The 17587-nt window shown below is 39.5% G+C and overlaps 2 protein-coding genes across 3 annotated transcripts in view; one reads left to right on the forward strand and one right to left on the reverse strand.

The window, feature by feature from the left end:
* The window catches only part of LOC102132884 (uncharacterized), an 82542-nt gene extending 71888 nt beyond the window's left edge, over positions 1-10654 (forward strand). The window contains exons 5-6 of the mRNA XM_074036526.1: positions 8726-8964; positions 10396-10654. The gene's annotated coding sequence lies outside the window, so the exon portion shown is untranslated. The remainder of the gene's footprint in view (positions 1-8725; positions 8965-10395) is intronic.
* UMAD1 (UBAP1-MVB12-associated (UMA) domain containing 1) overlaps positions 1-17587 on the reverse strand; it is a 311931-nt gene that overhangs the window by 57933 nt on the left and 236411 nt on the right. The window lies entirely within an intron of this gene.

Here is a 17587-nt window from a genome sequence, read left to right on the forward strand (position 1 = left end):
CCAAGAATATTTCAGTGTCTTTGTTGTTTCCATGTTAACATGCAAGGGAAGATAATGTAGTTACTTTTTTTTTCCTCCTTTGATTTTCTCTCCTGTTCACTTTTCATTCTCCATCCCTTTCACCCCAACCTCTACCCCCAAAAAACTTCCAGCATGTAGCTCCACTTCTCAAAAGCAGATAATGTTTTAGTCTAATGTAACATTAGTTTGAATATAGTTGTGCTTAGGCATTTGTGAACCTTTAACAAATCTGTATTGCTGAGATTATTACAGCATGGTCCACATATGTTACGATTCTTGAAAACCACTAACAGATGAAGCTGTTTAGGAATTTTACGGGCGAGGGTCAAAGTGAGCTTTGAGTGGCAGAACCTGTATCACCCTGTGAAGGGTGGAAGACACTAAGATATGTCAATCTGAGTGGAGGGTAACATGGATGAGGGTGGTTTCAACAAGCCAAGCCTGTACAATGGCATTCCCAAATCAACTTCTAATTTTTCGATAAATGATTATGCACTAGAGATATTGCTCAGGACCTTTGTTTTTTCTAACTTTTAGCTTTTATATGATAATGTGTCATATTATACACAATGAATAAGTAAATTACTTATATTACACATACCTGCAAATCTACTATACAATTTAAAAGTGAAATTATTGATATTTCATAGGCCCTAGGTGACCTCTGAAATTTTCAACAAACCCACCCCCTCGGAGACTACTCCCCATATGTGGGTGTAAATGGATACTTCATCATGTTTGCCCTTATGGAGGGTCTTAAAATACGCATCATCAACTTAAACACCCTCTGTACTCCACAGTGCCTTGCTTTGCTATTATGTTTTAATAACAATGATAGTTTTACTTAATAGGGAAATTGGCCAATTCTGAGTGATTTGACCATAAGAGATGTTGGTGTTTAACAACACAATAGAGTGTTTCTTTTTCTTTTTCGTTTTTTTTTTTTTTTTTTTTTTTTTTTTGAGACAGAGTTTCGTTCTTATCGCCCAGGCTGGAGTGCAGTGATGCGATCTCGGCTCACTGCAACCTCTGCCTCTCAGGTTCAAGTGATTCTCCTGCCTCAGCCTCCCAAGTAACTGGAACTACAGGTGCGCAGCTCCATGCCCCCCTAACTTTTTGTATTTTTAGTAGAGATGAAGTTTCACCATATTGGCTAGGCTGGTCTCGAACTCCTGACCTCAGGTGATCCACCTGCTTCGGCCTTGCAAAGTGTTAGGATTACAGGTGTGAGCCACCGCATCCGGCCCTTTTTTTTTTTTTTTTTTTTTTTGAGATGGAGTCTCGCTCTGTCTCCCAGGCTGGAGTGCAGTGGCACAATCTCGGCTCACTGCAACCTGTTCCTCCCAGGTTCAAGTGATTCTCCTGCCTCAGCCCCCCAAGTAGTTGGAACTACAGGTGCGCACCACCATGCCCGGCTAATTTTTTTTTTTTTTTTTTTAAGTAGAGATGGGGTTTTACCATGTTGGCCAAGCTGGTCTCGAACTCCTGACCTCAGGTGATCTGCCCACCTTGGCCTCCCAAAGTGCTGGGATTACAGGCGTGAGCCACCACGCCTGACCCACAATAGATTGTTTCTAATTGCTTGAAAAAAATGTCCTTCAGAAAAGTCTCCTGACACAGAGTCAGAAGTTAGGGCAGGGAGCAAGGCTCGTTAGACCTGGAGCCCAGTGGGAGGCAGCAGGTGACAGCTGGCATTTTCTCAGGAGAGACAGTTTACTCATTATTTTAGTGTTTGTGCTAGTGAACGCTTTCAAAGTGAAAGTTAATTTCCCTTTTGGATTACTTAGGATATTATTTTTAATGCTGAGGTTTTCCACATCTTTGGACAGATTTTTTTTCCCACAATGAAGATTTTTTCTTTTTTTTAAAAAATTATATGGTTATTTCCAACAACACGTAAAAAATCAATTTGGGGGAGATTTTGTTATTTTCCATGATTTCCTTGTAGACATTCTTAATGACAATCTTTGAAGAAAGAAAAACACAAAAGCATTTAGTGTTATGGATTAAAATGAAAGTTCAGTATTTTACTGGGTGGGGGTTGGGTGGTAAAGAGAGGAGCGAAGCTCTCCTTAAAACATACAAAGGATGAAATTCCACCTAGTCTGTCTAAATATTCTAAACAATTAAAACACGAAGTTTGAATAAGAATAAGAATAAGCTTCAGGATATTAAGACCATTCTGGACCTGTCTAAAGTCATGCCTGTTTATTTTGCATCTGTCATCTCAAATATGGTCTGTTAGAGAATCTAAGGGACAAAAGGCCTTTCTTAATCTATCCAGCTGCCTCCCACCCCTGCCAGAGCATCTCTGGGCTGTGCCTAGGGTAAGAGAGGCAAGCCAGAGGAGCATGAAATCAACCACAGTTTATGCTTCCTTTTCTCACCGCTCCCCACAACTCCACCCCCAATCCCATCAAGACCTCCAATTCTGAGTGACTGGAGCTGCTTCTAACGCCTGTCCATGTCCCTCTCTGCCAGCTATACATATGGGGCAGCCTCTAGAAAGGAGCACAGTCTAAACTGAGAAACATTCAATGTCAACTTCCTCACAACTAAACTTTTAGGTAACTTTCCAAGCAGGCAACATTTTGGGGAATTTTGCTGTCACTTCCTTCGGAAGGGCTTACTAGGATAGGTTTTAACGTGCTTACAAGAAGCTGTGTTTAAGAGAGTATTAAGTTATTAGATTACTCCAGTAGATAAAATGTACTAGAAACATGACAATACGCTGTGAAAAAAAATCTCATATTTCTGCTTTAATACTATGTAATGTTATGAAAGAATGAGTTATTTGAACTAGATGAATCTTGAATTATAAGGCAGACTGAATTTAGAGCAGATAAAGAAGATGTAGGGATTTTAGAAGTGGCAGGGAAATTCCTATTTGATTAGGTTTAGTGGTATCACCTTTTATAGACTTTATTTTTCAAGTTAGATGAGAGAATAACAACTTTAGGAAAGCAAATATATCTTTAGTCTTGGAATGGCAAATAGGCTTCTTTCCCCTTTTGAATTGAAAACCAGCAGGCAAAGATCATTGTTATTAGAGAGAAATGAAAGGCTTACTAGAAATGTACCCACAGAGCTTCAATTGGACAAGCCCTGGAAAGTTCTATATACAAGTTAGGATCTACTTAAGCCCAGGGAAATATTGGGTTTGGATTACAGTGACTGAGAATGGCTGAATGTTAGTGAGGCATTTAACTACACCTAGACATATGAATTTCTTGAACTTGAGCCTATTGTGTCTTTTATTTTTTATTTATTTATGTTTGAGACAGAGTTTCACTCTTGTTGCCCAGGCTGGAGTGCAATGGCATGATCTCGGCTCACAGCAACTTCTGCCTCCCGGGTTCAAGCGATTCTCCTGCCTCAGCCTCCCTAGTAGCAGGGATTATAGGCATGTGCCACCATGCCCGACTAATTTTGTATTTTTAGTAGAGACGGGGTTTCTCCATGTTGGTCAGGCTGGTCTTGGACTCCCGACCTCAGGTGATCCGCCCGCCTTGGCCTCCCAAAGTGCTGGGATTACAGGTGTGAGCCACCGCGCCCGGCCTGTGTCTCTTAATTACACAGAATGTTCCTTTATGTCTGTATTTATGTGCTTAAATGAAGTTCTATTTTATTGGAGAAAATAATTGTGCTTTGGCTCTGTTGATACATGCCTATAGGAAATCCTAACCAGAACGATATCACCTAGACCCTAGCATCCATCTCACAGAACCCAAATTGTGTGGTTCTGTCAAATGATATAAGACATCAGAATAAAATAAACACTTTGAGGAACATTTATTAGTACACCCACTCAAAAGACATTTACTGAGCATCTCTCCATTTATTTTACTGGATACCAAAGGCCAGTACCAGAGATGTAAGAATTCCTTAACATATTTAAGAAGTGAAAAGGGATGGATAAATCGAGACAAAGAGTTTTATCCCTGGTTCTAAAGGAAACTAACTTAAATCCCAGGGAATTTCAGAGACTATATGTTTTTCTATTTTTCTTCCTCAATACATATCATCTCCAACTTCACCCTGCCTTAGAATAAAGGGGATAAGGTGGAAAGAAAAAGATGAGCCAAATATTCAAAAGTGAAATAAACATTTGAACACAATCATGCAAAAGCCAGGGAACCAGAAATTAATGTTTCCTTACAAAGGATGGACGATGACTAGTTAGGGCACTGAGTACTGAGGTCTGCAGAAAGGGCCACAGTGGGTGCTTGTTGTCAGGAGAGCCTTAGCCTAGCATTTCATGACTTTTGTGCTTTTTACTTTGTCATCAGACAATTCCCTTTCTACAGTTTAGAGAAAAAAAGCTGATGTATGATAAAATGAATACTGCAACGAATTGGGGGAAGAGGCAAATTTAGTTGATTTGAAGGAAAATGATGTTTCAGTAGAGATGAAAATACATATTCAATTATGTTTTTGCGAGAATGGCTAACAGGTAGAGAGACTTTCAAGTCAAATATCTGGGACCAGAAACAATTAAGTCAAATGCGGGGAGGCTTTATTCCAGCCACATCTAAGCAAGAAGGAATTTGTTATGGAATTTGGTACAGTGTCAGAGAAGACAAAAATCCAATGCTTAGCTATGAATATTTTCTAAAAGTATCCCATGACTCCTCATATATTTGAATTAATAACAGTTCCCTAGGCCAAAATGTAGTCTAGACTATGTGCCTTTCTAGCAAATACAGTAGTTGTTAGTAGTTGTTACAATGATTTTTAAACCACAACTATCAATATAAGAGTGGCTGCTGTATTCTGTGAGCCATCTGCTTCACAGCCAGATGAAGTCATAGATATAAAATGCAGCTATGAGTTATTTTATTGTATCTCCATAATGTTAGTATCTCACATATATTTTAAAACCTAGAAAAAGTGTCAAAAAGATAGGGTCCAGAAAGAATTACATGTCCGCTCTTCCAACCCCCAACTACAATTTTAGTGACTCAAAGAAATCTTAACTAAATAGTACAGTTATTTTTAGATAAGATATTTAAAAAGTAGACACAGTTACTCTCAAAAGTGATCTAGTGTCCATGTCTACTTCATCCTTTATAAAAAGCAAGTATTCTCTGAACATCTCATTCATGAATAGAGAGAATGAAAGTGAATTAACTGGGATGAATAGTGACTTTAACAACAGCTAAAGGGATGCATCTAATGAAAATACCCAGCAGGACTTTGAAAATTCACTCACTGCCAGGCATGGTGGCTCATGCCTATAATCCCAGCACTTTGGGAGGTTGAGGTGGATTACTTGAGCCCAGGAGTTCAAGACCAGCCTGGGGAACATAGTGAGACCCTGTCTCTGTAAAAAATAAAGGAAACTACCTGGGCGTGGTGTCATGTGCCTGTAATCCCAGCTACTCAGGAGGTGGGAGGATCACTTGAGACCAGGAGGTTGAGGCTGCAGTGAGACACGATGGAGCCACTGCACTCCAGCCTGAGTGACAGAGCAAGATCATGTCTCAGGGAAAAAAAAAAAAAAAAAAAATTCACTCACCATTTATACTCTAGAGAACTGTATCATCTCATTTTAGGAAACAGTACTTCTCACCTTCTCTAAAAAATATCCCTTGCTTCACTTACTTCCTTAGGCTACAAAAGTATTTCTCAATTTTTTTTTTCATTACTGTTCTCCAAAAGAGAAAAAAGGATTTAATTTAAATACTCCCTTATGACAGAATTAAATACTATGAGAGAATTAAATACTAAGGGATAAGATTTGTTGGGTAGGGATGAGCTTTGGATGGCCACAAACCATTTAATATTTAAGATATTTTTGGTCTCCCCAAAACCAGTTTTCCCATTGAGAATACTTGGGTTACAGTGACTTGATCCCTGTTCCTCCATCATATACTCTCTATTCCTTCTAAATTGTAGGAGGTTATTGCTAAATAATAAGCACTCAGGAATGGCCTGTGGATGGTCAGTATACTATTTCATGGTTGCCTAATTAACTCAGTCAATGGTAACTTAGTTCAGCTGATCTGTGACTCCTGTTAGCTACAAGACCATTTGTTCAACTGCACAGGCTGGTCAAAGAAGGACTAAGGCTGTAAAGTCAGATGTCCTGGTGCAAACCTCAGATTTACCACGTTATCAGCAATGAAACTTCAGCTAATCATCTAACCCAGTGGTCCTCAATTTGGGGCAATCCCCCACCACTCAACCAATACATTTGCAAATGTCTGGAGACATTTTTGATTGTCACAGCTTGGAAATGGGAGACTACCAGCATTTAGTGGGTAGAGGACAGGGATGCTGCAAACCATCCTGCAATGCACAGGACAGCCTGTCATGACAAAGAATTACCCAGTCTAAAATGTCAACTCTCAGGCTGAGAAACTGTGATTTCACCTCTCGGTGTCTCTTGTCACTGTGCCAGATGGTGTTCATTCCTCAACAGACATTTCCAACCCACGTCCTTGCTGCCTCCATTACAGACGCTGGAAAAGCCAAGCACTCATTCTGCTGGCCTCCCTTGCCTTGCAGCTTGGGATAGCCCTGAGGCACAGTTCTACCTGGTAAGATATTGAGGGAAATTTACTAGAGGCTTTAGGAAAGCTTTTATTTTGTGTGTGTGATAAAAGAAAAGATTTGACTGGTGTCACTCCTTTCTTCTCCTCTTCCTACCTTAAACACGGATGCAATATACAGAGTTGCAGTAGCCGTCATGCTGTCACTAGGGAAAGCCAAGAGATTCGAGGAGAGGATGACCCTGAACCAATGCCACAGCACCCTCCTAGACTTCTTATTATGTTAGTATATACAACTCCTATTTGTTTAAACATTCCAGATATACTCAAATTAAAATTAGGTTAGGAATAGGGTTTTACAAAACTGTTTTTTACTGTGGTAAAATATATACAACAAAATTTGCCATTTTAACCATTTTTAAGTGTTATAGATCAGTGGCATTAATTACATTCACAATGTTGTACAACCATTACCACTATTTCCAAAATTTTTCATTGCCCCAAATGGAAACTCTATACCCATAAAGTAGTAACTGCCATCCCTCCCACTAAAGTCCTTGGTAATTTATAATCAAATTATCATCTTTATGAATATGCATAGAGATGCAAATTCCAGATATTTCATATAAGTTGAATAACACAATATTTGTCCTTTTATGTCTGGCTTATTTCACTCAGTATAATGTTTTAAAGATTCATCCATGTTGTAGCATGTATTCTAACTTTATTTCTTTTTTGTGGCTGAATAATATTCCACTGTATAAACATTTCACATTTTATGTAGCCATTCATCAACTGATGGACAAGGGTTATTTCTACTTTGGGCAACAATAGAGTTTTAAAAGATAAGTAATATATGTAAAGCATTTAGAACAGTGCTTGGTACCTAAGAACTCAGCAAATGTAAGCTAAAAAAAACTATTATTACTATCACTAAATACCAACCCACCACATCCACTTTGTCAACTGTCTTTTGTTTCAAGGGGAAATGGAGTAGTATGTGGATACACTGAAAGTGTCATCAAGACCTACCATACAATTAGGAGCAAACGATATGTTCATAGGTCTGTGGCCATCTGTGGTGCAGGTATAATGGATACAACCCCACTTGTATCTGTCTGCCCATCCATCCATCCAGAATTTATTAAGTACCTCCTAAGGAAAAAATGCTATGCTTTAAACCTAAGCTGAAGTGACACATAATTAAATTGTTAAATGACAAAGAAGGGGCAGCACTTAACCATTTCTAATGATGGTGAAATAGTTCTACAATCAATCATGAGCTTCAAAACTCTTCCCAGGACTGGGACTATGTTGTCCCAGTTATTAATAAACCAAGCACCTGCCTTATAAAGTCCTCATGCTGCTAATTACTTTCCACATTCATTCATAAAGGCTGGGCACGGTGGCTCATGCCTGTAATCCGAGCATTTTGGGAGGCCAAAGTGGGTGGATCACTTGAGCCTAGTAATTTGAGATCAGCCTGGGTGATGTGGGGAAACCCTGTATCTAGTGAAAATACAAAAATTAGCCGGGCATGGTGACACACGTCTATGGTCCCAGCTACTCAGGAGGCTGAGGTAGGAGGATCACTTGACTGGGGAGGTAGAGTTTGCAGTGAGCCAAGATTGAGCCACTGCACAGCCTGGGTGACAGAGCGAGACTGTCTCAAAAATAAAATAAAATAAATGAGTAAATAAATAAATTCATTTATAAATGTTGTTGGCCTTTGCACCTCATGTTTCAATCACAAGGGTTCCACATGACTGGTTCCAGGAAGAGGACCATTTTTTAAGTGAGAAAAGCAAACTTCCATATCCAAGTAACAAGGATAGGCAATACTGAGAGTACATCTGTTCATGGTAGAAGAGCACAGCAGGCCAACTTTTTAGCTGGCAGGAGGTGCATCTCTGGGAGAGGATCTGCTGTAGGGGAAGGAGCATATACTAAAGAACACATTTAATTAAACAGGGAGTGGGAAAGAGGTGAGGAGGAGGGAAGGTAATCACCCTCCAGTGACAGTGGTGATAACACATCTTACTTCGGCATTGAAGACCTTTGACACTAACGCAGGCGGTCAATCATTTGAGATCCAATAACTCCAATAATGTTTGGAAGTCAGGTATTCATTGAGCACCTACTGTATGCAGTGTGTTTTATTACATAAAATAATCATCAGCTCACCCTTATATATCTTACAATGTACTTAGAGAGTTAAGATTCATCACACAATATTGTGAGAAAACAAGTGGAAGAAACAGTGGGAAAATCCGAATGCCAGAGCCAGAGGGCATCTGAGATGACATGTGTCGGCCATTCCTGGAGAACACGTTCATGAGAGGGCTGGAAACGGAGCTGCAGTGAGCGTTTGTGTGTGCACAGGCAGGACATAAGACCAAAAGAGGGAGAAATACCATCAACAGAGGAGTGACATGGCACCAGAAAGGAGGTAAGGAATGAGTAGGTGGGAAAGAGGTTGGCTTGACTGGGCCCTGTGGGAAATAAGTTTCAATAGTGAGAATGGGGCCAAAAAGGAGACATGTACTCAATAGTTCATTATTTCCAGGCTAGTCACAAGAGAATATGGCTTCATGTCTAGGTGCTGTAGCTTTGCATTGTTTTATCACCACCACCCCTGTCCATTTGTCCATTCTTTCTATATCTTGTTGCATTATAAATCACACATTCTAGGCAAGGTAATTAAAAAAAATAATACTAGCCCCAACAAATTTTCTTTGGATGCTCTGAATAACTATTGCTTGGCCTCTGAATCACCTCCTTCCCTGACTTTCATTTAAACTGGCTCACTTACTTGGCATTTCATGATGATCAAACCTGTCTTTAGTGGTCAACCTGATACTATTACCGCTACCTGTAATTTTAGATTCTAGAATGAAAAGTACCTAGAGAACTTGTCTTTTGTGTATTATGTTCTGTCATGCTCAGGGCACATTTCTGGCACTCTGTACTTAACAAGCATAACAAAGCACACCCAGGCTGAAGGAGATCACATTTGCTGTACTTCAACACAACAAAACAGCAAGTCCAGTGGTCTCGCCCCCTAGGGTGGTTAGAAATTACACTGGGAAATGAGGCCCTTATCACAATCCACATAAAAAAGAAATCATGCCTCAAGTGTATCTCAACATGTACTAGAAAAGCCCCAATGGAAATAAGCATGAATGGAAATAACCTACACCCAGAAGACAATTGGTTGCTTAAAGGGGGTTTAATTCCTACAATCACTCTCTTATAGTTAAATATTGCCAAGTGTAGAAACTTAGAGTCACTTAAAATTACTCAGGTGGGAAAACTAAGGTGGGTATAGAGAGTTTCAGCAGGTAGTCTTTCAATTTGGAAAAGGAGAAACTATTGACCCCTGACACTAATTTAACCTAGCATTTTAATCTAAAGGCCGGGTGTGGTGGCTCACGCCTGTCATCCCCGCACTTTGGGAGGCCGAGGCGGGCAGATCACGAGGTCAGGAGATCAAGACCATCCTGGTTAACACGGTGAAACCCCGTCTCTATTAAAAATACAAAAAAAAAAAAAAATTAGCCGGGCGTGATGGCAGGCACCTGTAGTCCCAGCTACTTGGGAGGCTGAGGCAGGAGAATGGCGTGAACCCGGGAGGCAGAGCTTGCAGTGAGCAGAGATCGCACCACTGTACTCCAGCCTGGGTGACAGTAGGAGACTCCATCTCAAACAAAGAAACAACAACAAAAAAAGGATTTGCTTTTAAGTTCTGGAGACTAGTTTTCCCAAAACTCTTTCTAATGAAAGACTTCTTGGTGTTACAAAGTATTTGCAATTTGTTATTTATTTAACAGAAATGAGAATTTTGTTAACCAACAACAGGATTTTTTTTTTCTTTTTATAGGCTAAATCATAGTTTTAAGAGATTGGCTACTATTCTCCATTTGTTGAAAATGATGTATTGTATACCTGCACTTGCATCTTGGGAGAGAAGAGGAGCCATGAAAATGTGAAAGCTTAGAGGCTGCAATAATTAACGTGGTAACCAAACTCATTAGAAATTCAGTTAACTAATGTTGCACAAAATCCTTATAATCCATTACAGAAATTAAAAAGTTAAATTCAGTCAGTAAACTGGCTATCAAATAAATGGACCAGTTAAAGAATATTTTAGAACCTGTTTTGATTGCATGAAAAATCGAAATTATGGTTTTCCTTCCTCAAGTAATTTTTATTTTTCCTCAAAAGCAAAATGAGCTTATCTTTCAATATGGGCCATCACCAAAAGGGTTAACATTTCCAAATCCTTCAGTAAGATTAGATTACATAAAAACAAAATGATACAGTCCATTAAAAAATCAGGCATTCCATTTTATGGTACATATTTAAATCTACGCAAGTCCATGCTTTGAAAAGAGCCATGTAATTTAATTGGCGTTAAATAATGTTAATTTAATAGAAGGAAGAAGAAAGTTCTTCCCAGGTAGATATTAAAATAAGCCAAAAAAAGGCCAGGAACCGTGGCTCACACCTATAATCCCAGCACTCTGGGAGGCTGAGGTGGGTGGATCACTTGTCAGGAGTTTGAGACCACCTTGGCCAACATGGGGAAACCCCATCTGTGCTAAAAATACACACAAAAAATTAGCTAGTTGTGGTGGCTCACACCTGTAATGCCAGCACTTTGGGAGGCTGAGGTGGGAGAATCACTGGAACCTGGGAAGCAGAGGTTGCAGTGAGCTGAGATTGCACCACTGCACTCTAGCCTGTGCTACACAGTAAGTGAGACTCCGTTTCAAAAAAAAAAATAAAATAAAAAATAAAGTAAACTGACGTTATAATAGATAGATCCAGCCAGCCATGGTGGCTCAATGCCTATAATCCTAGTACTTTGGGAGGCTAAAGCAGGAGGACTGCTTAAAGCCAGGAGTTCATGACCAGCCTGGGCAATAAAGTGAGATCCCATCTCTACAAAAATTGAAAAATTAGCCAGGCATGGTGGCATGTGCCTATAGTCTCAGCTACTGGGGAAGCTGAGGTAGGAGGATCACTTGAACCCAGGAATTTGGACACTGCAGTGAGCTATGATTGCACCACTGCACTCCAGCCTGGGAGCAACAGAGCAAGACCCTGTCTCTAAAATAATAATAATAATAATAATAATACACAGATTCATAGTAACTTACATCCCAAAAATTTAATCTGAAGATTTAACACTGTCTGAAAGACTATAATAAATGTAAAATGTCTTTATTGTATTAACGCTGATACAGGTTACCAAACAAAAGGGGTAGAAATTTAAGAAGTTAATTTATTTAGAATACAAGATATGTTTGGGAGCATTAAGGAAACGTAGCATATTCTAATATGGATATCTGAAAGGTTTCCTAAAGGCTTCCAACACAGACACAAAGGCTACATCTACTAGTCTAATATAGATGATATATAATTCATATATTTCCTTGAATCAATAGTGACTCAATCATTCACCTACTGGACAAACTTTTACCGAGCACATGCTGTACGTCAGGCATCATGTTAATCAAGGAAGTCTATGTTGGTATCAATTCAGAGTTATGAAGCAGACAGGGAACAAACAATTACAACACTATGGATCAAGAACCTTGAAAGAGGGGAGCACAGGTTAGCACAAAAACATGCGAAGACATCAGTGCGGCTCAGCAAAAATAAAGGAAGACTCCTAGAGGCGATGATACAGGAAAAAAAGTCTTGTAATAGGATTTAGCTGGGTGAAGAAGGGAAGGTCAGGGCATTCCAGAGAAAGGAAATAGAATATAAGGATAATTAAATAAGGTATGGCATATTAAATAGTGCAGGGCATTGCTCAATAGACAAGAACACAGAATATATGAGTTGCAATATCATTTGCGGAGGCTGGAGAGGCAGGTGGGGGGCCCTTGTTTGCCTGAAAATGCCTCAATTTTCCAGAGACACCATAGAGCCCTTGAGGAATTTATCTGTATTTCTTAATATATTTCCTCTGGCTTTAGTGTAGAGGATGGATGGGAGGGAGGCTTAACTGGATGTAGGGAGATCCTGGGTGAAGTGATAAAGACCGGGACTGAAGTAAGAGTAGTAGTAGGTCTGGACTACACATTTGATAGACAAATCTTTTAGATGTATAATTAACAAAAGTTTATCATCAATTGAGTATGGAGGTAAGAAAGAAGAATGGATAAGAAGGTAAGAATGGATAAGAAGGAGGTAAGAAAGAAGCAAGAAGTTTCTTGCTTGGGTAATCCAGGGCCTCAAATAATATGGTCAAGACTTTGAAACATGGAGGAAAGGATGGCTGTCAGTAGTAACCCAGCAAAATAGGTGCTTCTTTCTCCTAACATCTATGTATTGGTTGATGGATGATAACTGGACTAGGCTAGGTTACGTGTTTATCACCTTGTGGTATAGAAATGGCCGTAAGTATCACTGCTCCCACCAGGACTACATAAAATGATGTAGAATTCCTCAAAGGAAAGTGGGTAGAGGGGAGGGAGATGAAAAAGAGTGTAGAGCAAATAAAAATAGCAGCTACTGTGATCTGTTATAGAAGCTGAGAGTAAAGGTCAAGGGAGACATTTGATGGCAAATTATGTATATGGATATGGAACTTGAGAGAGTTCTTGGCCGAAGATTAATATGGCAGATAAGGCATGGATATGATTGTGTAGGGAAAAGAAAAGGTAGAGAAGAGAGTCAGAGGCAGAATTCTGAAGAACACCAACATTTTACAAGTAGAAGTGAAAACAAGTCCCCAAAGGTCTAAAATGGAATGGTTACAGAGAGGGAAGGAAAACCAGCAAAGGTGTCATAGACATCAAGGGTGGAAGACAATTTCAAGAGAGTAGGATTAATCAATAGTGATTAATTGCCTCAAAGAGTGATAGTCCGGCATGGTGGCTCATGCCTGCAATCCCGGCACTTTGGGAGGCCAATGTGGGTGGATCACCCAAGGTCAGGAGTTCAAGACCAGCCTGACCAACATGGTGAAGCCCTGTCTCTACTAAATACAAAAAAAAAAAAAAAAAAAAAGCCAGGTGTGGTGGTGCATGCCTGTAATCCTAACTACTTGGGAGGCTGAGGCAGAAGAATCGCTTGTACCTAGGAGGTGGAGAGATCGTGTGACTGTGCCACTGCCATTGCATTCCAGCCTAGGTGACAGAGCGAAACTTTGTCTAAAAAAAAAAAAAAAAAAAAGAGAGAGAGAGATAAAGGCATTTGGCAGGTTTTAAAGGTGGGCCGAGTATAAACCAGTTCAGGGGAGGTTCTAATGAGGGACGTGAAATCAGATTGCAGAAGCTGACGATGAATAGAAAGTAAGAAACTGGAGGCACAAATATAGACCACTCTCTCAAGAAGCTTGATTCTAAAGAGAAGGAAAAAAGGTTAGGGTTGGAGTTAGAAAAGCACTAAACATGCTTATATGATGAAGGGATAGAACTGGCTGAGTAGGAAATGTAGGACAGAGATATAGGAGACTACTGAAACAAAGGTGCACCACTGCTCCTGGAAAAATCTTTTTTTAAAAAAAACGAAGTGTTTAAAAATACCCAAATGTGCTTGGAGGCAAGCAAATGAAAAAGGAAAACATTTTTCAAGGACAGGTCAGATAGGACTAATACATTCTGGGACAGGAATACACACTACCATAACCAAGAACACACAAGGGAAACTTGGCAGCTAGATAAAACCTCGGACCAACATACACTGTATTGTCTAGAATCAGCTCTTACTCATCATGAAGACATACGTAGTCATTATGGACAGAGGAAAACACAACCTGAGAAACACGGAAAATACCCAAAACAGATTAAAGGCACAATTTGTAGAGGCCTGGTAAGCTAAGCATTATTTTCAACTGCACAAACACAGTTCTTTCCAAGGCTGGAGAAATGACAAACGTTTTTAAATTCTACTCCTTTGCTTTTGGGAAATCTCATGTATAAATAACTTCATGATTTATTTCATTGGTTCACTCATTCATTCAACAAATCCTGACTGAGGAGTTGTCATGTGCTAAGCACAAGCCCAGTCAGAGCACAGATTCTTAAGTGAAATACGGGATGGGAGTTAATATTTGAAAAAGCACATTCAATTTACCTATGATCTTTGTAATAGAAAATACAAAGTATAACCCGTCAGAAATCTTCTGGACTGGTGGACTATATAGAGGATACAATGAAAAAACATTGCAGGTCACATTAGTTTTAAAAGCAGGACAGACATTGGCCCAAGGACTCAAGCATTTCTCTTTAGAAGGGATTCAATATGAAGATAAAATATGTAGATTCCTTCCTCCTCCTTGAAGTTCAATTTCTAATTTCAGCATATGGAATAGGCAAAACATGGAAGAAATATCCAATTAATTTGTGGAGATATAGATCTGTATTTTTTTTTTCTAACCTAATGACCATCTGTTCTTTAAAGTTCTTACCAGGATCATTCCATTCTCTAAATCATCTTCATTTCTTCTACTGTTGCCTACATCTTTAGGATTAGGAAACTCAACTAGCTATCTGAGGTAGAAACTTCCAGATTTGCTTTACAAATAGCAGCTAAGTTTCCTGCAAAAAGGAGAGGAAAGTTTAGTGTTCTTGTTTTAAGCTGTGTTAGTTGATGGCTACAAGTGGTATAGTGTGATAGAAGACTGCATACAGTCTGTTCCAGGCTCAAAAATATGTGTGGATAAAGACAAATTCTCCTGAAGATCCAAAACAAGGATGAGGGGTGAAGACTACAGGAAGAGAATGCGTATTTAGGTTTCATCTTAAACCAACTGCCTGTGTGCGTTTTGGCATCCATTTATTTATTTATTTTTGTCTTGAGAAGGCCTATTCAAATGACTAAGTTAACAATATCACACACAACATGTTAGCATACAATGTACCCTGTAGGTGTAAAAATTCAGCTTTGTTTTGCCCTTCTTCTTGAACAAAAGCTTCTTCTTTGCTAGTCTCCCAAATGTTCCCAGCCATTTTAAAAATACACTCATTTTAAAATACACTCATTTTAAATACAAAATAAATTATGTACCTTTCGAAAAAACTAAAAGAAAACCCATACACATACACACATATGCACAATGACATTGACATTACCCTGTACCTTCTCCCATGTGCCTCAGAGTTATAGCCAACACCTGTAGCCACACAAGGGGTAGATTTGGCAGCTGCAGAACCCAGATGTCGGGCACTGGATTGTACATCCCTGGCAGCAGTCCTAAGTTGGAACCTGTCTCCTTAACTGACCTCTGAAATGCTCTATTGTCTGACTCCCTTTCTGGCCTGGGCAGTGACTACCAAGCTCTCTGCTGGGGCTGTTTCAGAGTCAACCAACTGATGGTCTGTTCTGGATGCAATTACCCTTTGCTTTGCCTTTGACTGGAAGGAATTGATTTATTTATTTATTTTTGTAAGGTTGAAAATTGGGATTGGGTAAATTCTTGACAAGGAATTATATTCAAGTGTCTTGTAAAGACTAAATAAGTTGTTTTTTGTTTTGATTGTGTCCTTCCCAAATGAAACTGAATGAGATCCACTCATCCAATTTACGTTTTAGCACGCAGTGAGCTTTCGCTAATGAGAAGTAAAACTATGAGATTCTTGGGCACTTTTCCCCTCCAAAAGAAGCTTGGTTTCCTTTTATTGCTGCTGTTGCTGCTGCTGCTTCTCCTTCTTCCTTCCTCCTCCTCCTCTTCTTTCTCTTCTTCTTCCTTTTATTGCTTCCTCTTCTTCTTCCTTTTATTGCTTCCTCTCCTTTTCTTCTTCTTCTTCTTCTTTTTTTTTTTTTTTTTTTTGAGACGGAGTCTCGCTCTGTCGCCCAGGCTGGAGTGCAGTGGCCGGATCTCAGCTCACTGCAAGCTCCGCCTCCCGGGTTTACGCCATTCTCCTGCCTCATCCTCCCGAGTAGCTGGGACTACAGGCACCCGCCACCGCGCCCGGTTAGTTTTTTGTATTTTTTAGTAGAGACGGGGTTTCATCGTGTTAGCCAGGATGGTCTCGATCTCCTGACCTCGTGATCCGCCCGTCTCGGCCTCCCAAAGTGCTGGGATTACAGGCTTGAGCCACCGCGCCCGGCCCTTTTTTTTTTTTTTTTTTTTTTTTGACAGGATCTCATTTTGTCGACCAGGCTGGAGTAGCACAATCATGGCTCACTGCATCACTGCAGCCTCGACCTCCCTAGACTCAGATGATCTCCAAGCTCACCCTCCAGAGTAGCTGGGATTGCAGGTGCACACCACCAAGCCCAGCTAATTTTTTTGTAGAGATGGGATTTCACCATGTTGCCCAGGCTGACTTCTACTGCTTCTTAAAACTACCTCTTAATGTTGAAAATGAAATCCATCTTTCTTTAGAAAATTAAGAAGGTACAATTTTATTTTTGCTATTACTAAAAAAAAAAGTCTCACCTTTTACAGAGAAGAGCTCTTTGTGTCATGAGTTTTCTTGATTCTTTAAAGAGGAAATAATGACATTACAATCTCATTTCCATACCACTTGCTGAAGAATGACATTATTTATAAGATGCAACCATCTTAGGAATAAGGTAGGAAAAAGCCAGTTATCTACCGGGGCTCCACTTACAATGCAACACTGTTAGCCCTACAAGGAAGGTCTGTGGTATATATGGTTATTCATGATAAACTAAGGAGATACATGCCTGACATTAACAGGAAGATAAATTTTGAGGAAACCATAGAATATACTATCACATCCAACATAAAATGGTATTCATCTGCACCATGTAAAATGTTCCAAATTTTATCGACTTTCATAAAAATGTAAATATGTTTCTTGGATAGCACTGATTAAGACTTGGAAAAAAGATTGAGGATTCCTGAGTTCATACTAATATAAATAAATAACTGATAAATAAATTGAGGAAAAGAGACAACTCTCATGCAGAAGAATTCCAAATAATTTATGTGATACTTGCCTTTCAAGGAGGTGGAGTTTAATTCCCCACTCCTTGAGTGTGGGTCATGCTTTGTGATTTAATTCCAAAGAGTAGAGTATAGAAAGGTTGGGAGGAATAACTTTTGCAGTGGAGAAAGCTGAGAAGCACTACTTTGGCCAGGTATT

Source organism: Macaca fascicularis, chromosome 3 (assembly GCF_037993035.2).
Source record: "Macaca fascicularis isolate 582-1 chromosome 3, T2T-MFA8v1.1".
NCBI classification, from domain to species: domain Eukaryota; kingdom Metazoa; phylum Chordata; class Mammalia; order Primates; family Cercopithecidae; genus Macaca; species Macaca fascicularis.